Genomic DNA, 20,987 nt, shown 5'->3' on the forward strand with positions numbered 1-20,987 from the left:
AAAGCTAATACATAGTCTAGATAAACTCCTAATACTCCACCATATATATGTTTGTAACTCACAAAGCTATCTCTTAAGAAGATAGAGGTATTTCTAAGAGATAGAGTGGGAGTAGATTGGATCGTAACAAACATGTCTTATAGTTAGAGTGTTACTTTGAGAAAGTAATGGAACTATAATCTATAAAGATAGAATGGGAGTATAGTTTAGTGGGAGTTTAGCGCACATGTCTTATTTGTTAAAATATTGCTTTGTGAAAGTAAAGGTATTATGACCTTATTCCAAATCGACCTTGTTACAAACGAGCCATAACATTACAATCCAAAAATTGTTACTCAAGAGTAGATTTACTTGAAAGCGAGGGTCTCTTTAAAGGTAAATAGAGCTTTAGAGTACTCAAATGCATAAGATTGACATGAAGATGTTGATCAAGATAAATTATGTTAGGAATTGCCACATTTCATGAAGTATGGCAAATGATATTAAAAATACGCTTTTCTAAAATATGAATTTAGAGAAGGGAGTGTTTGGAACACAAAACCTTAGATGAAGATCTAAGAATCCTAACATATTATGCGGTTCTTTCTTAAGTGATCCTAGAATGGTCTTAAGCAAGCATTAAAGGATTATACTTTTCGTTCATGTGATAATAGTGAATGGTTTCATTCACATGATTGAAGAATCATGATTATACATGAAGTTAAGTGGGAGCCAGAATCATTTTTCCAATGTCTTATATGTTGATAACATATTATTTATTAAGAATAATGTACCAATGCTCTCTTCTGTGAAAGAGTGATTGGAGACTTGGAAAAGGGTGCAAAGTATTCTAGATTTTTGAATCTATGAGAGAGAATATTGGCATAAAGTTGAGAATCTTATGAGGATAAGATCTTTCGTATCTGTTGTACATCAACAAGGGTCAATAGGTTATTCATGTTGATGAAAGTGGAATTACTATGATAGAGTTATAGTCGCTCACTGAACCTATTAAGTTTTTGATTACATGAAATCGATTTCTAATGTTTCCGCCATTAGAATGATCATGTATGCCAACAGACGCACATGCCATGATGTGATATATGCCTAGGGCAAGATAAGTCAATAATAAGATAATTCCCATGATATGGCTTATAAAAGCCTTAAAGAACATCCTTGAGATTCTTGAGAAGAATTAAGGATTCGTTCATATGTTTGGATGATAAACTAAGTTAGGTGTTGAAGGGTTGCACAAACTTAAGTTTCCAAACCGAAAGGGATTTGTTGAAATCCTATGATGTCTTATTGACTCAGGAGTAAGATACTAGAAAAGTGTTTTAGTTTCGCGCATTGCAAATTCTACAAAAGGAATCTAAGTAAATTGTGATAAAATGGTCAACGTAGGGATTAAGGGTGAATCCCTCTACAAATGACTTTATTACAAGTTATGAGAAAACAGTGGGAGCATCTTTCAAGTTAAAGAGCCCAAGTCTAGCAAGAAAACTAGACAAATACTTAGAGATAAATTCAAGTTATTAGAAATAACATTGAATAAAAGGAAATAGCAATTGTAAAAGTTGGAATATATGGATATAGGGTATATCCACTTGCCAAGCTTTTATTGCATTTTAACTAGTGTTAATAATACACTAAAGATTATAGGATATGAAGTAGTAATAGAGTATTTACTATTCATATATGATAATCGCATTTATCGTTTGAGTTTCATTAAACTCACCCGTTACCTTGTCGTATCCAAATGGGTTGTAGAGACAAATTGAACCCCATTAAAGTGAACTGGATTGACATGGTATTCGCCCCTAGTTACTTATATGATGTGACGTCTCGAAGTGACTAGAGTGTGATGCGATTGATGGCAAGTTCAAGTGCCATAGAGTCATACGGGATGACTAGTCGATCACATAGGCAGACTGTATGGGACACTCTGTCAAAGTGACCGCTTATAGAGTTCTGGTAATTCATAAAGCCTGGTCGTGGCAAGAGCTACTATAGTATTCTTATGAGTCAATTCTTTTGACTAGAGACTATTCGCCCAAGTTGGCACAAATTTCTGATTAGCTTTGATTTATACTCTACGACTTCGTAAATGAGGTCAAACTGGGTATATTTTGGGTTATGATGAACTGTGGCTGAACGAAGGGAATAGGGCGATAGGAATTGTCCACCCCTTGTCAGGGTTATTCGAAATCTCAAGGCCACTCGAGGAGTAATGAACTGGAAATGCGTGGCCACGCTCGGAAGGTATCTATGGTAGATAATTCCGGTCAGACAGTTACTCTCCAGATCGAGGAAACCACTCAAGATATGATCAAGTGCAAGTACGACCTGCAAGTCACCTTAAATTGAGTGGGAGATTGTAATAGGACAAGAGAATTGGTGACGCACACTTGTCTCGGACAAGTGGGAGATTGTTGGAAAATGTGTCCTCAACAATAGTGCGATCACATGATTTAATATCATAATTAAATCTCATATTAAGAATACGTAAGGGATGATTCAATTATATAGTCAACTGATCAACATTAATCGGTAACGATTGGCTTGCTAGAGTTTGACGTTACTGTCGTGGGACGGTGGTGGTCAGTTGATCCCTTAAGGTCACATCTAAAGGATGATGCCCTTATCTGTAAAGTTGATTAATTATATGACGATACAAGTTAATCAATTCCTTAAAATTGAACAATTTACTTGTGAGAGAGAATATTGATATCTTATTGTAATGGGATTAAATAAGATTTATTTTAGTAATAAAAATGCTTTATTACTAAAATTGCTTATTGTTTGAGAAACGATAAAGATAAGAATGAACGGTTAATTATAATTACAAGATGTTGTGAATTATAATTATATGACCCATTTTATTTATGTGATCAAGTATTACTAGTCAATTTGTTGTATGTAATTTAATTAATTTGTAAAATGATATTTATGTGATAAATATGCATTAAATTAATTAATAACATGTAACATACTACATGTGACATATTGTGTGACAAATGACAAATTGACAAAATAAAATGGTAGTCCATTTTATGTATATGGACCGAAAAGAAGAGGGCTTAGTGGATGGTGGTGATTTTTTTTTAATAAGCTAAAACAAACATCATCATAACACTACTTACCTAGCCTTACATGCCTAAAGTTTTGATAAGAACAAAAGCATAAAGTAAGATGCATCCTTGGCATTTTTTGCTTGCTCCAACCGTGCTCCCTCCTCTTCCTTAAGAGAATTTTATTCTCTTATCATTATTATTCTTACACAACACATAAAAACTTTCCTCTCTCATATATTCTTGTTCATCCTTCTCCAAAACTTGAGAAATGATGATCCAATTTGTTCAACAAGATTACTAATATTATTAGTGTAATATATGAGTATTAGTAATCAATTTTAAGGTAAACTACTAAACAAATATCTAGCAAATATTATTTAGTAGAGATAAGGGATAATCTTGGGTGCAATCAAGAGGAGTGACTTCTATACTTGAAGTCTTTGGAGTATCATCCTATTACTCATCCTAGCTCAAGAACAAGTGAAGGTAGGAGACCTTACTTGTGCCCATAAATCCGAAATTTACAATGTAAGGGACATTGTTTTCTTATAAATCTTTTATTTTGTTATGCATGCACTAGATCTAAAGAACAAATAATTAAGAAGTTAATTAGTTCACCATTAGAGGAGTCTAATAACAGGTATATAAACCTAACAAGTGGTATCAGAGCATAAGGATGTTGCATGCATAATCGGTTATTGTTTTTCCGAGTTAAAATGTTAACATATAAAACTAAAAATTTGTGATTTATAAGAATAAGCCACGAAATCATCATGCATGTTATATATTCTGGTCCTAAAATGTTTTAGGTCATTTTTATGATTTATGGAAATTTATTGCTCATTTTAAGGATTTTTGGTCATTTTATTACATTTTTATGACTAAAATGGGAATTAAAATGCTAAAAATAGTTAACCTAAGTCTATGACCTTGAAACTTTTATTTGACCTCACATGCATATTTTACAAGTTGTGTGTAAAATCTCGTATTAATTGGATTAATATTGCATGATTTATGATTTTTATGAGATAAAAATGGATTAAAAGAGGTTAAATGGTTAAAAATAGTTATATTTCGAATTGGGCCATGAAAATTTAATATGTTGTCACATGCATAATTTACAGAGTGTATGTAAATTTTGAGATTAAATGATCTCATTTAGCATGATTTATGAATTTTTAGTGTAGAAATGGCATAAATAGTGACTATTTTGGCATAAATAGCTAAAACATATTGCATGGCATGAGAAAATTATTTTAGGTTGCATAAATATCTAATCAGATCTAAGGTTGTAAAATTTATTGGATTAATTTTTGGATACTTTAGATGTTTTATGAGATAAAACCGATAAAAACAACTATATTTTCTCAAAATTAATTCGAAAATTTTAACCATGATTTTTGACATTATGAGTATCATGAAAATATTCCAGAATGTTTAAAAATTTAAAATTTGAAATTTGAAATTATTATAATTTAATTTGGATTTATTTCATAAATGTTATGATTTTAAGGTAAAAAATGAGCATAAAACTTAAATCAAGTTGAATTATTGTCAAAACTTGAGTGATGACTAATTTTTGAGTCCTAAGAGTTTTAGGATAATTAACTTGAGCTTAGATGTGATTTAAGTGTTAATTTGTGATTTTAAGAGGTTATTATCACGAATTTCCGTAAAACCGGGTTATATATACGATATAAGTTAAATAGGGCGATTTGGCACATAATTTGGCATGATAGGTACATATTATAATTCTGTATATTTCAATTTTTGAATGTCTTTTATTTATATAATTTTGAATTATGTAATTTTATTTTAGTATGGTCTTAGTTTTAATCGATATTATCCGTAATGAAAGGGAATATTGATTCGGTTGTAATTTAATGTGATCTCGTATCACTTTTATTTTATTAGTTTTTCCATTTTACAAATGTATAATAGGAATAGCTTTGTATTTTTATTATTATTTGTAATTATGGAGCATCTTCAAAGACGGTGCCATTCGGAAAGGTGATCCGACGAAGACAGTGTCTTGGGAAGCGTGCCATTTGAAGATTCAAGGGACCAAAGGAGTTGGTTTCCGAATATGTAATAGATTATTAGATTTTCTATTTTAGGAAGGCCATAAACAACAACATGCATTTGAAATCGAGTCATCGACCGTGTCAATTATAATTATCGTAGTTCACCGCTTTAGTTCACTTAAAACGTGATAGATAATAAATTGACAAGACCTCTCACATATAATAATTGAGAAATAGCCTTACCAAATAGTAGAAACCATGAATCCCAATTTCATAAGGGAGTTAAGCCGGCTTTACCGTAATACAAACCTTGTTACGTTGGGTAAGTGGGTAATACAATGTTATTACATCGAAATTTGGATTGAGCTCAACGGAAGTATTCGTGACCGTAGTCGCATGTGTTCCGGGCTAAAGATGAAAATTAGAGTAATTTTTATCGACCGAGAGTTCTAAATGTAGAATCGATTAAGAGGTTAATCCACCGAGTTATATTAATAAGGGATGACTCGGCTTACCGTACCCGTATTAATATGAATTTGGATCTCGGAATCATTTATATAGTTGGGTGGAGGTCACTATATAAATGCAATACTTGTAGTTAAATTTACGAGTATTATTAAAACGATAGATGTTAATTATTTCCTTCATTTTCGTTTTTGTAGTTAATTATACGCAATGAATTCATCTAATACTCCTACACCAATCACCGTTGATACATGGCTCCAATCATTCGATGAAAAATGCTCCGAGTATGACAATGATACGATTAGAGAATTACGCGTTGGCATTGGTCAGGATGGAAATTTTTGCTTCTTTACCACCTCCACACCACCCACTCCAATATTAATGCCCACCACCTTGGTAAGAAAATCTTGTGAAGAAAATCTCACTAAACCAAAGGCATCCTTGTTTGAAGAAACAAGGAGTAATATTAAATTCAGTGGGAGTTCTAGCAAGAGAGTCCTTGCAACTGAAAGGAGTATTGGTATTAGTAAAGGGAAGGCAAAGATGGGTGAAAAATCCAAACCTGATTATGAATTGGAAATGGATAGTGGGACTACCAAAACCAAGACCAAGAAAGGTGCCCAATCTTATGAAGAATGTCATTATTGTAATGTCATGGGCCATTGGAAGCGAAATTGCCTCAAGTATTTGGGAGATATCAAAGTTGGACTTGTTACTCCAAGTGGGACTTGGAAATGTGGAAAAGCTAAACAAGAGTGATATGAATCTCCGACAAGGAAATGGAGCTAGGGTAGCCGCCACTTCAAGAGGGACTTATGTACTTGTGTTAGCTAATAACTTTGAGTTGTAATTTACATAATTGTTATTATGTACCCACCTTGTCTAAAACATTATTTCCATTTCTATGTGAGACATGAAAGGATTTATATTTTGCCATCAAAGACAATTATTGTATTGTGTTTGAAAATTGACATGGCTGTGAGCCATGTCACTTATCTTAATGATATTCATGTTTTAGACACTTCCAACTCAAGCAAAGATATCTACATAATACGATCCAAAAGACTCATAATTTGTAATACAAATGATGTGTACATTTGATTTTTCAATTAGGTTACGTAAATGAGAAACGCATTAAAGGCTAGTGTCGACTAGATTTTATGAACCATTTGATTTCAATCATATGGAATATGCGAATCTTGTCTCCTTTGCAATATGATTTGTACTCCCTTTAGTGGTAAAGGGACACGAGCAATTTCAGAGCCAAAGGAGAAACCCTTAGTTTGGTTTCGAGCAATTTCTTCTTGCATTGACTTCCTTCTCGTCATCCTTGCTTTTTAACCCCATGATCCTTCTATATACTCTTTATTCCTACATACTTGGCCATCATTCTCGCCTCCTCTTCATACTAGTCCATGAAATATCATCAACAAGCTTCCAAATATGCATGAAAGACGGGAATTTCCGCCTAATTACCTTCTTTCCTACAAAACATACGAAATGCACTAGGAAAGCAAAATAGAAAGTATTTGACGGATAAAATGGCTATGGAATGATATAATAGTATGCAAAACAGGCTCAATTAGGGGACTAAATGTGCGCAAATATGAGTCACATCACTCCCCTTACGCGAGATATTACGTGCTAATTACTTACATGTTTATGTGCTTACGTGCTTATATGCTTGTGTGCTACGTCACTACAACAAATCCCTTACATTTAAGACACTTTACCATCGACGCATTAACAAAGCGTCGACCACATAATTCAGTTTTCTTCCCTTTATGATGCGTTATCATGTCATTGGCTTTAATAACCGCGCAGGCGTGCATATATTAGCATATATATAGTAAAAGTTGAGCGCAATTTTTCATTTTATTAAAAAATTAAAAATCAGCCTAAATAGCACACCAATTATTTCCACCGCGCGCCTAACCCTTCATCTTCCATAAGTTTCTCCCATTTTCATTAAAACAAAACCCTAGCTAATCAACTGGCATCTCCCATTTTCATTAAAAAAATCGACAAACCGTTAATCTCACTACTCAATCTAATCGATTCAACAACTCATTAATCATTTACTCGCGCATCAAAACACAAATTGGGGATTCATTCATAGCAATAGTCGATTCAATTGGGATTCATTCAATTTCCAGTAACAAATTAAGACAAAGGTTTGTTTACTTTCTTCATCATCAATTTATTCAGTTTCGTTCAATTACAAAGTACTCTATACGATATTACTGTCATACGTGTGATGAATTAGATTTTGGTATAATTATATATTAGCGATTTCAAGTATCAAGTGTTGTTAATCCAGTTTCCCAACGGTTCTGGACTTTAATAAGTAATTATTGCTCTTGCTTCTATCTATTATCTGATGCAAAGTACTCTATTTCTGTTACTACCACCTTGATGCTCAGTTATAGACGATAAATGGAGACATGGGTAGTAAAGAATATACTTATTAATATTATTTTTGAGATATTTTTTTCGTATATGCATTCATTGGATAGAACAATGTCCTACACACAAAGAAATCCCCAATAGATGCATTCAACTGATTTCTTATTCCAATACTTTTAATTCTAACTTGCTTTTTGGGTCTTTGCATAGTTTGCATTTTGATGGCAGTGTTAGCTTTTTTGAGCCCGTTTCGATAATGTGTTTTAGTAGGATGGAGTATAATTAATCATATTCATAATCAGATACAATCAACCTGCTGTGAATCTAAGTTGGCTGTTATTGATTTTGTGATCTTGATTGCTGTTGTTGGCGCTTTCAGGTTTTTGCTCTTCCCTTACGTTATGTATACATATACTAAGCTTGCTGAGATTACTAGTTTGGTATATTATGTTTTGGAAGATGAAATTTGTGAGAATCTTATTATATATGGGTCTTTGGGGGTTAGTATTGTGTGTTTAGCAATGGCTGCTTAGGCAATTGTCATGTGTACTACTCGAAAATGCCGTAATCCAAGTTGTCGGGGCCTTTGGAAGGCGGCCGAGTTTGATATACAGCTTGAGACTGGGGAATGTGTTAAGAACTCCAATCCTGTGGCTAAGGATGGTATTAAAAAGGGTTTATTTGAATTGCCTCGTGATCATCACCGTGAGCTAGAGGCCGATCTTAAGAAGATTGCACCGCCCAATGGAAGAGCGGTTCTTGTGTTTCGTGCCAGATGTGAATGTTTTATTTTGCAGAATATAATTTGACCAGTGTGATTTTTTGGTATGCAAGTAGCTTATTATCGACTCTCGTTGTGCGATTTTCTCTAGAAGGTTGTTAGTGAGATTGAGATATTCAGATTCTGGAAATTGATTAGTGAAGTACTTCGTAGATAATTTCCAGAAGCTTTGTCTTGGCTGTAAAAAAAAGGAAGATTAGAGACATGAAGCTTAATGTCACACGGCTCTAGAACTATGAACTTGTTATTTATTGATCACTTTTTCCTGGTTGTAGTTGACTATGAGAGTGTTTTGGGCTTAGTGTAAAAGTGCACGTCTCAGGCATCCTTAAACCCAAGGCTTGCTGAAGTACCAGCCAAAATGCCGCCTTTTTTTTAAGAAACCATGGCTAACAAGACGATTGCTACATAATTTTTATATTTTTACTCGTTAATCTCTTCCTGTAGCTCCATTTTATGTAGATTCTATTTTTGACCATGATATCTCTCTCTAAATCCAAAAAGGAAATAAGTTGCATCCTCTTTGCATGAGGCGTGTGCTTCATCTCATGCGTTGCACTTCATCGCCCTGCCCTTAAATTCAAATGTTTGTTTCCTTTTTGTGTATATAACTGAGCGAATCTAGGTTATTATTAGTACTAGCGGTCCTAGTCCTCGATAATTTAATAGGTAAACAAGTTGACATCCACTTCATTAGCTCATTGTTTGTTACTCGTAATCCATGTTCACTTGCATAAGTTGACATTGATAGTGGTGATTTTTTTTTAAAAGTACGGCTAAAACAAATTAGTACTCTATTCAATTATTTATTAGTTTGTTTCATTTTTTTCATACAGTTGAGAGCGAATTTTGTCCGCGAGTTGATAGGAAGGATCAAATTAACCGCTTCAGTCAAAATTTGCAGGTGAGAATCCGACTTCTTGAAATAGTTCAGTAATTTGTTTTATTTTCTGGTGAATACTCTTGCAACCCATTATTTTAATCTGTTTTGTATTGTTTCTAATTTTTCCTTGATCACTCGTGTTCTTAAAAGTAACTTCTAAGGTTACCTGTCTTTTGATTATGTCTTAATTCGCATTTCGGGTAGTTATGCTTCTCATAGATGATATTAGTGCAGTAAGTCCTGTATGTTTGAGAGTAAACCTGGGAATTAGCTATGTTACTCAGATTCGATTATGTGTATCCGACAGGGTGTGCATTTAGGTGTAGGATCAAGACAGAATTCACAAACACTTCTCAAACACGTGATCTCAGACCTAGTCATCAAAACAGAATTCCCAACAACCTCTCTGATGATGCGGAAGTGATCCCAAAGGATCAAGAATTACCAAATGCAGCCAAAGAGAATTCCAATTTAGAGAATGGTCAACAAACTAGATCCAATAATGTCCGAGAACTGTTCAAGCCCACGCGTTGTAATTTAATGCCTGAATGGCTGGATGAAGTAGAATTTGTTGAGGACGAGGATGTTGTAACAATAGGTAAGGTTCTCCAGCTTTTAGTGTGCTTTTATAAATACTACCTTTGAGTCAATACTCTTAGTTTGCGTTTTATTTTGATACTTTTAGTGTGCATTTTTTTTTTTGCGTTTTATTTTGATACTTTTAGTCTGCATTTTTTTTAGATGCCGAAGGAAATTACGATTTGGTCAGTCACTTAATCCACCCTAATGATGTTTGGCATGCTAACGGCGTGAAGTACTTTGTCACTTTTAATGAGTTTTATCAACCGCTGAAAAAAGGAGGGCATATTCTTGTAAGATTTATTGGGGATGTGGCAAAATAGGAGCAGTTTTGTCCAATTAGAGAAACAAATTGGCGTCATGTCAAAGAACACTTCGAAGTGAGATTGTTAAGTTGATTCGAGTAAGAATTTCTATAAAGTTGATCTCTTTTTACGAATTGGTTAGTGCAGATTCAAATTTAATGTGCTTTACTATAATGTCTTTATTTATTTATTTTTTCTTCCAAGTCCCGTTTTGTTATACCCAATGGTGATTGTTACGACCAAGGAATTCTGAAGCGCACGGGTAAAAGCTTGAGACAATATAGACATTCCTTAAAGAAGAAGCTTTTTAAACCTACAACATTGACGAAAGAACAGATATACCAATCTGCGCCTTCTGGACATCCTCATGACAGTTGGATTGATTTGGTTGATTATTGGTACGGAAAGGGACATGTATATAGCAAAGAATGGTGTCATAATGGTGTACTTAGCCGCGTATGTGCCTGATGTAGAATTATTTATGATTTTAATTTGGATGCAGAGGTATTCAGATTGTGGAAAAGAAGCACGTGCACTTCAAAATCATGTTCATACATCCGGAGCTAAACGTTATGCTAATATACGAGCTTCTTTTGTATGTCTTCATCCAAATTTAACACATCCATACATTACATTTGTTAGTATATTTAGCCATAACATCTTGTTGATATTGTGTTTCAGGAGGAGAGAAATAATAGGGAACCAAGTGTATTGGAAATGTTTAGGAGTACTCATCAAAAGAAAGACGGAACGTTTGTCAAAGAATATCTTACATGTAAGTAATACAGAGGTACTTTTTACTTATTTCACTATTCTATCACTATATGTGTATCCATCTGTGAAGTCCGCTGCTACTAGGTAAGGTGATGATGCTACAATTGAAATTTTACTTCTTAGAATGGTAATATATTGCCTTCTGTTAATGTAAAAACGTGTGTGTAGCCAACCTAAATTTTGCAACTAAGGGTATACTGGGGTCATGGCAGTATTTGATATTGCAACAATATTAATTTCATTTGATATGACTGTCTTTTGATGGTCATCTTACCTCCCGTCTAACCGGATCTAGACTTGTTACAATGCCCGTAAACTTGAGGGACCCTTATTGTGTACCTTTCTTGGATTTCTTCTATGTTGGGTTAGTTTACTGATGCTGAGAACCTTGCATCAACAGTAAATACTGTTGGCTAAAAACAATTTCCTGCATTAGATTTGAGCTGGTCTTTGGATTGAGTTCACAACAATCCTAGTATTTGCGGAGAATGATAGCTTTCACCAAATTAAAGTGTGTCTGAAATACGGTGGAACTATGGTTGCATCACTTGTAACACCCCCATATCCAGAGGAGCCTTAACTAGGCCTTCCTTAGCATATAAGGGCATTACCATCTCGGTTGCCCGAGGACAGTAATAATCAAATGTCGATAAAAGAACTATTATGTTATATTACAAGTGATTTAAAACCAACTGACGATATAAAAGATACAAGTCAAAGGCTACTCGCTATTACTATCAAATCTCGTGAAGACTCATCCCTGCCTGGACTCCAGCTATCAACGATATCAACACCTGCTAAGACAGACTTCTCACCTTAAGAGATCACGGCAGACACATAAAATAACAAGACAACCACTCAAGGTCAGTACTGAGATAAGACATGGCAAAACCAACGACATCTAGCAATACAACACAACACAATCAGTCACACACGCAATCACACCCACTCCAATCAATCTCCGTCACCGACTGTCCACTGGACCAGCCCTGCCAGTGGGGGACCGCAGCCGTTCCCACCTAAGCCCCGCTCATCATACCGAGCGATAACCCTGTCCCATTAATGTGCACATCCCCTCCCGTGGCGGGTTCCACGGAGGGCGAAACTAGGGCGTGAAGCCACTCCCGCAAGTGACTCCACTCAGCCGAGAACGCATCTCGAGAACCAGAGACAAACAATCAAAATCAACAACCGCTGCAATACAACAACAACCAACAACCGTATATACGCTGCCACACAAACACAACCACAATACAACAACAACGTCACCATAATCGACACACTAGACTATCTACAGAAACTGAGTAGGCGAACCTACCTTTAAGCAGATGCAACCAATCCATGCCAACATACGACATATCCAGCAATCAACCAATGCCTAAAACCACAACACAATCATCTATTACTATCAAGCAAACCTTAACTGCAAAGACAAGGATACGGATGATGATGACGACATACCTACAAGGAGAAACCCGGCAAAAGACCGCTACCCGACTCAAGCTATGCTCTCCTAAGGCACAAGGACCTTCAAAAGGCTTCCATGGAGGTTTTATGGTGAAGGGAAGAGAAAGAGGCGACTAAAGGGTTGAAGGAATGATGCGGAAATGATTTGCGGATTTGACAAAATGCGATTAAAAACCCTCGCTGAAAACCCGTTACTCGATCGAGTGTCCCACATACTCGATCGAGTGACCCCTTACTCGATCGAGTAACCGCGCTACTCGATCGAGTAGCCTCTACTCTATCGAGTACCACTCTTAACTCGCAACCCAAGATAGCTTGGTCACGCACTTCTAAAGACTATTACCGCTCCCAAGGTCAGTCAACGCTGGTCAAAGGTCTCTAAAAGGGCGGGTATTACAGTCTTCCCCCCTTAAAAAGAACTTCGTCCCCGAAGTTCAACTCACCTACCTCAACGCACAAGATACGGGAACACAACTACATCGTTACTCTTTCGACACAGGTCACTATTCCCCAGAAATGCCATCCCCCATGTCATCATCATCATTGTCTAACGCTTTATACATATCGACTCTTACAACTATCACATAAACACCAACTTCGCAATATGAACCAGCACAAACAACGATCACTCATCATATAAGAGATTACCCCATTCACTAGCAACAACCATCAACACGAAACATATCGCATGTTAACTTCATGCCGCACGACTATACCACCATGTTACTCAACAACGCGATTCTACTACGACACATGGCACCACGACTATCAACTTCCACTTCGACGCATGAATTACTCAACGAACTAAAGTAACCAATTACAACTTCGTACAATCAAAGTGACCAAAGTAAAAGAAAACTTTGTAGATAAACAACAAAACATTTTAAACGAACAACAACATAATCTCAAAATCAGCCTTTTTATCAGCCTTTTTATTTGTGACATTACTCTTCCCCTCTAAAAGGAACTTCGTCCCCGAAGTTCACTACCAAATTATCACACACGTTATTTATTACTTGTATCGTGACATAAATTAAAACCATATTATTTATTGTTGACATTACTCATATTACTCGTACAACTAGTCAATCATAACGATACATACAATCATATTCGAACAACTAGTCACCGTCAAGCACGTATAAGCATATCATTTGAATTTGTATATATTGAATTCGGTGAAATATAACTTGTAGACAAAACGGATGTAAAATGAATGCAATAAGAATAATTACAACTTCACTATTCGTTGCAAATACGCCTTTAAAACCAAGCACGACCTCCAACAATTGAAATGAACGGTTCTAACATGTTACTACCCACTAATAACCATGTTAAACATCAAACATGCAATTATATAACACTTAAACAGTTTAATTTTTTTCAAAAGTTCTTGTAACAGTGCTACTCGATCGAGTAACTAGTGGTACTCGATCGAGTGCCCGCTACTCGATCGAGTGTCTTGGCTACTCGATCGAGTAGCCCTGAGATCAGAATGCTTTATTTCTTTCATACCTGCAGCTACTCGACCGAGTGTGAGGTACTCTGTCGAGTACCTACAGGTCAAATATCATGGAAAATCCTGTCATAAACCACCTGTATATACATATAATTGTCACATAACATGAGTCGGGATGACTTCCCGACTTCTAGAATCCTACAACAAAGTCAAGCTAGTAAATCCGGCCTTATGGCCAACCATACAAATCCGAAAATAAAATTTCTAACTACTAACAACTACTAACATCCAACACCAACGACCACAAACAAGGATAAAGAAATGGAGTATCACTCCTGCTGCTACTGCTCCTCCTCCTCCTCCATCACCTCATCACCACCACCATCGCCTCCCGAGGTGCCCGCTCCCGATGACCCAATACCTACATCAACTCCCGCTCCAGCTCCCGGACCTACGTACCATGGGGTCAAACCACCATAAGCAAAGGACTGAGGCGTCCCCCAAGCTGACTGATCCACCCCGTAAGAGTGGAAAACCCCACTATAGTCCCCAACTCCACTCCACCATACCGGATGCGGTCCCTCTGTCCCAATCCCCTCAGTGTACGCCATCTCGTGCATATTCCTGAGTGTCAAAGTAGATGACACTCTCTCCGCCAAGTAACCCGATCGCGTCTCCGGGGTGTCAAGGTAGGGGTAGCACGGAAAAGGGTGTCTTCTTTGTGGTGGTGCTACCGGCCGTGGTCTAGTCTCAGCGGTCCTCTCTCTCACTCGACGGGGTCCTCTCCCCAACCTGGGCCTCTCCTCCACTACCGCCGCGTTCTCCCCCTTCTTCGGCTCGGGCATCACCTCGAGAATCGTGTCATCAATGAGGTAGGTCTGCAACTGGCGAGGCACGTCATTATCCTCCTCCTCCTCGTCGGAGTCAACAGCTGTCACCACCGGCTCTAACGGCTCGGTCGGTGGAAGGTGCTCAGGAGCCGGGATCCCCATCCAACTCATCCCCCACACTCTCCAGGCTAGGCTACCGTCAGCCAAAGTTCTCAACCATTTCAGGCCGAGATAGTAGTCATGGTCCATCGTAGGCACCGGTGTAGCCAGAGGCACATACGCCGAAGAAGCCTCAAAGGAGGTTAGCTTTTCAGCTAACCGAGTGGCGATAAGGTACTGGGAAGTGGCAGTAGCCATCAAAGCAAGGCTAGCGCAGACGATGGCAGGAGCATTGAAGACCACCTTCCTGGCCCGCTCCGGGTTCAAGTAAGACATCAGAAGCAACACCTCATGATTGTTCAGTTTATTGATATCCGGTCTATCATAAAGGAGGTTCGAGAGAGAACGAAGAAACATCCTCAATGTAACATGCTGAACATCATTAATCAGCATGTTGCTTGAGGTGGGAGCTGGTTTCCCGGTAAGACAAGGCATTAGGCGGCAGACACCGCACTCAGCAGGGATATCAGTGATAGAATCCTTGGGAGGCTTGGCCAACCCAAGGTGAGAAGCAAAAAGGTCCATGGTAAGCAAGAAACTTGTGTTCATCAACCGAAACTCAACGGTTTGGGCAACTGGGTCATAACTAAAGGAGCTCATAAACTCAAGAGTAAGAAAAGGGTAGGAATGTTTCCTCAGCCGATACAACCCCGTAAAGCCCAAGGTCTCAAATATGTGACGGACATCCGTCTCTATTCCCAAATCAGTCAGAAGTGTGGTGTCCACACATCGAGTTGGCCTCATCTTGCGTTTTTGCAAAACCACAAAACGCTCTCTTTGTTTGAAATCTACAAACACTACCGAAGGGTATTCCGGTACCGCGGGTACCACGGGTCCACTCCCTTCCCCAGTCTCAGGCTGTGAAGCCCTCCCCCTTTTGCTTTGTCGGGTCCCTATGTTCAGTCTCGGCATCTGTTTCAGCATATAACTTAAACCAAACTTGTATAGACATGTAAAGCACATAATTCATACAATTAAACTTTGAATGCGAAGCTAGGAACACACGTCACCAACAAGTTCCCAATTTGATATGCACATTCAGTTTATAGCAACTCATATCCAATAGTTGTGAAAAGTTTAGCATGGTAAACACAACATACCCAACCAATTTCTAACATCCTAGCATGATTCAATGTTACTCTATATGTACACCTAATAACATGTGAGGTATCATACATAGTCATAGAGAGGTTATTTAGAACATATCATCACCAACCTTCAATATTAGAAACAAACAACTCACTTAGACTTGTCAGACGGTCTCTACAGACGGTCTTTACAGCTGTAACAACTTTGACATATTCACCATCAATTAACATCACCATTATCATATTTGAAGTTTACCCTTACTTAAACAATCATATGCAACACCAAATTCCAGACATAGAAAACGAATTTCAATTTGGGGCACTTTTGGGGTGAAAATTACTAAAATTAAACTTTCAACATGATATGTACCATATATAGTGTCCAATTTCATCATATAACATGTAAAAACAACCCAAAATCAGTTTTGATTTTTGCAAACCCTAGAAAATCCGTCCCTAATTTCGTGATTTCTAATCTATTTTACAGCAATTAATCACCAACATTCAAGAAAAGGGAACATGTGAATCATATTAAAACAATTAAAAGCAATGATTTGCCCATATGAATCGAAATTTCAGATTATACAATCCTCCCAACAAATTAAAGGTATAAAAACAGGTAAATAGGGAAGAAATCATACCTTGATTAAGTAGGAAAGTAAAAGAATGCAAACAAATAAAAGAAACAACCCAAATCCGTCACCACACTACCAAGTTATGAGAGCTTTTGAAGGTTTTGAGAGCTTAGGTTTCGAAATCAAGAAGAAAGAATGAGAAGAATAGGAAGAATTAGGGGTTTTAAGAAACCCGTAAGAATCACTGTACAGTAACCTACTCGATCGAGTGTCTAGGGTACTCGATCGAGTGCCCTCTACTCGATCGAGTAGGCGCTATTTCGTCGAGTATCTGCAGAAAATTTCCACATCCTGACGCCATAGCTTCCTAACGAGATCGAGTGAGGTCTACTCGGTCTAGTGAGCACTCGCACTCGGTCAAGTATAGTTAAGTACTCGGTCAAAAATACGAAGTAAATCGAAGATTCCTGCAAAAACAACATCGCGTGTCGATTTCAAACTAAGTTCGGAATTCGGCACCAATTATCACACTCGTTCACGCATTACCATTATTACTCAAGCATACCATATCGTCTCAACAAATAAGTTTTATATCATATTACGCTACAATGAATTATCCCATTCGGTTTACCTGCTACCGAGTCAATCATAAGCATAATCACGTCATCATACCATACTTAACCTTATCTTACCACATTACTACTAAGCTCGGGTTCATATCGACATGAAACATACAATTAACATTAATTCATTCTTTCATATGTCATATAAATGCATACTCTTCATAGCAAATTAATGTCTATCGTGTTCCAAATTCAATCATAAGCAAATCATCTTACATAAATCGATCGTCACGCAGCGGAAATATTTCAACCAATAAACAAGGCATATACGCATTCCTATATGCTATGTCTCATATTATAACTCAATACTTCTTTAACTATCATCATTGTAATGGCGGTAGGGCTTATAAACTCGCACATAATTACCGTTATTAACAACCTGAAGCAAATACTAACATGATCACTTTCATATTACGGCATACACTTTCACATTTTCACGCATTTCTATCAAATAAATTCTTGTCACGTTTCTCATATCCATCATATAAGCTCACTAATCATGCTCAAAACTTCACTATACACCATCCAAAAGCAACTAATATACCCATCTCTATGTTAGCAAAGACTCAACCACAAATAACTCTGACACAACTAACATATACATCACATATATACACACGGACTCCACATTCCCATATCCTGTGACTGGCTTAAGTATCATGGGACCAAGATTTTGAAATGAGGGCGCCTACTCACCCAAAACCTAGCATCAGCTGGGGCTCCCATTATACATACAGCAGGTTCATTTTATTAGACTCGCTACGTTCATTATTTTCATTGGTTACAGGTTCCAAAATCGTCGCTCTGATACCAGTTTGTAACACCCCCATATCCAGAGGAGCCTTAACTAGGCCTTCCTTAACATATAAGGGCATTACCATCTCGGTTGCTCGAGGACAGTAATAATCAAATGTCGATAAAAGAACTATTATGTTATATTACAAGTGATTTAAAACCAACTGACGATATAAAAGATACAACTCAAAGGCTACTCGCTATTACTATCAAATCTCGTGAAGACTCATCCCTGCCCGGACTCCAGCTATCAACGATATCAACACCTGCTAAGACAGACTGCTCACTATAAGGGATAACGGCAGACACATAAAACAACAAGACAACCACACAAGGTCAGTACTGAGATAAGACATGGCAAAACCAACGACGTCTCGCAATACAACACGACACAATCAGTCACACACGCAATCACACCCACTCCAATCAATCTCCGTCACCGACTGTCCACTGGACCAGCCCTGCCAGTGGGGGACCGCAGCCGTTCCCACCTAAGCCCCGCTCATCATACCGAGCGATAACATTGTCCCGTTAATTTGCACATCCCCTCGCGTGGAGGGTTCCACGGAGGGCGAAACTAGGGCGTGAAGCCATTCCCGCAAGTGACTCCACTCAGCCGAGAACGCATCTCGAGAACCAGAGACAAACAATCACAATCAACAACCGCTGCAATACAACAACAACCAACAACCGTATATACGCTGCCACACAAACACAACCACAATACAACAACAACGACACCACAATCGACATACTAGACTATCTACAGAAACTGAGTAGGCGAACCTACCTTTAAGCAACTACAACCAATCCATGCCAACATACGACATATCCAGCAATCAACCAATGCCTATAACCACAACACAATCATCTGTTACTATCAAGCAAACCCTAACTGCAAAGACAAGGATACGGATGATGATGACGACATACCTACAAGGAGAAACCCGGCAAAAGACCGCTACCCGACTCAAGCTATGCTCTCCTAAGGCACAAGGACCTTCAAAAGGCTTCCATGGAGGTTTTATGGTGAAGGGAAGAGAAAGAGGCGACTAAAGGGTTGAAGGAATGATGCGGAAATGATTTGCGGATTTAACAAAACGCGATTAAAAACCCTCGCTGAAAACCCGTTACTCGATCGAGTGTCCCACATAATCGATCGAGTGACCCCCTACTCGATCGAGTAACCGCGCTACTCGATCGAGTAGCCTCTACTCTATAGAGTACCACTCTTAACTCGCAACCCAAGATAGCTTGGTCACGCACTTCTAAAGACTATTACCGCTCCCAAGGTCAGTCAACGCTGGTCAAAGGGTCTCTAAAAGGGCGGGTATTACATTACTGATTAGAAAAATTACATTGGTGGAGATCTCTTTTGGAAATTCGAACTATGAACCAAGGTCTGCAAGTTGGCTGGGTCTTTGTTTGTCGACTTCTACTGTGAATTACCAGACTAGGCTTAGAAAATTATACTTTGGGCCAGATTAAGTTACTGCTATGTAAGGTTGCTATCTGCCAAATAGAGCCCTTCGAGAAGAGAAAGCCTAGCTATCACATTAGCAGGAAATCTTGGCTCCTTAAACCGACAGTTTCTCATATACAACAACCGAAGTTTGTTCAACTTTCCAATTTCATCAGGTAACCCGTCCATAGACGATCCAAGTAAACTAAGAACAAGTAGACTTCCCAGCTCACCAATCAACTTAATACAGTATCTCCTAATTTACATTCCACTAAATGCAATGTTTTGAGAACTTTTAGCTTGCACAAGGATTCTGGTAGCCCTTTCTAAACTTTGTCATTCTTTGGAAAAAATTCGAATCAGTACACTTATGTTGCTACTATTAATGTTAATGTTTAGCTGATGGTGCTTCGTAGTTTCATTACATTTCCGCTAGCATGATCACGGTACTTTCTGTGAACTAAACTGAAACTGAATTATTACTTAAATACTAAATCGACGCGCTCATTTGAAATTTGTAGGTTTCAGATTCTTCGGATGGTCAAGTCGCGCCGGAATAATGAGACGGAATGTTATCTGCTACAACTATCGCGTCAAATTATTTTATCAAGAGATTTTTTGTTCTAGTACCATTTGATAACTTGAGTTTTAATTTGTATTTTGGATTAAGTTTACTCAACACTCTTTCTATTTTGGCATGGTTGAATAATATAATAATTGTAGTAACTAGCTTCTAATTATTATATATGAGTTTTCTAATTTTCGTGGTTATTAATTATGAGGTTCTGTTACAATATAACGACCCCAACCGACAATAGTGTAAGAACTTTGATTAAATACATGTCGTGATGTATGAGTAAAACAAAATTGATGCATATAATAATTCGTTATAGAGAAAATGAACAAATGATGCTTAAAAGCGTCATGAATATATAATTTTAGCGTCGTGATTATGCAATAGAGTGACACTTAAAAGCGTAGTTTTTATTATTGACGCATAAATGTGTCAATATTGGTGACGCCAAAATGCGTCAAAAAATACGGACGGCAAAAATTTTGACGCTTTTAAGAAGCGTCGAGAATATAATTATTGACGCTTTTTTGCGTCGAGAGTTGGCTTTATAAGCGTAAAAAATGCAAGGGATTTGTTGTAGTGCGTGCTTGTCTATGCGACTGCGGATTTGTCTGGTCACTAACCATGCAGGTAATCATGAGAAAACAAACTCACTTCAACTGAGTACTGGGTTCTTCCCAACAAA

At 37.5% G+C, this 20,987-nt stretch overlaps 1 long non-coding RNA gene and 1 pseudogene across 1 annotated transcript; both read left to right on the forward strand.

Moving 5' to 3' along the window:
• Positions 1–7,443: 7,443 nt before the first annotated feature.
• LOC141614925 (uncharacterized) lies at positions 7,444–20,420 on the forward strand. Its single transcript, XR_012529471.1, has 6 exons — positions 7,444–7,716; positions 9,566–9,633; positions 9,920–10,210; positions 10,999–11,091; positions 11,178–11,286; positions 20,250–20,420. It is a non-coding gene; the product is annotated as an uncharacterized LOC141614925 (long non-coding RNA).
• Positions 7,987–8,757, forward strand: LOC141612540 (uncharacterized; annotated as a pseudogene).
• Positions 20,421–20,987: the final 567 nt, after the last annotated feature.

This window comes from Silene latifolia, chromosome 11 (assembly GCF_048544455.1).
Source record: "Silene latifolia isolate original U9 population chromosome 11, ASM4854445v1, whole genome shotgun sequence".
In the NCBI taxonomy this organism is placed as follows: domain Eukaryota; kingdom Viridiplantae; phylum Streptophyta; class Magnoliopsida; order Caryophyllales; family Caryophyllaceae; genus Silene; species Silene latifolia.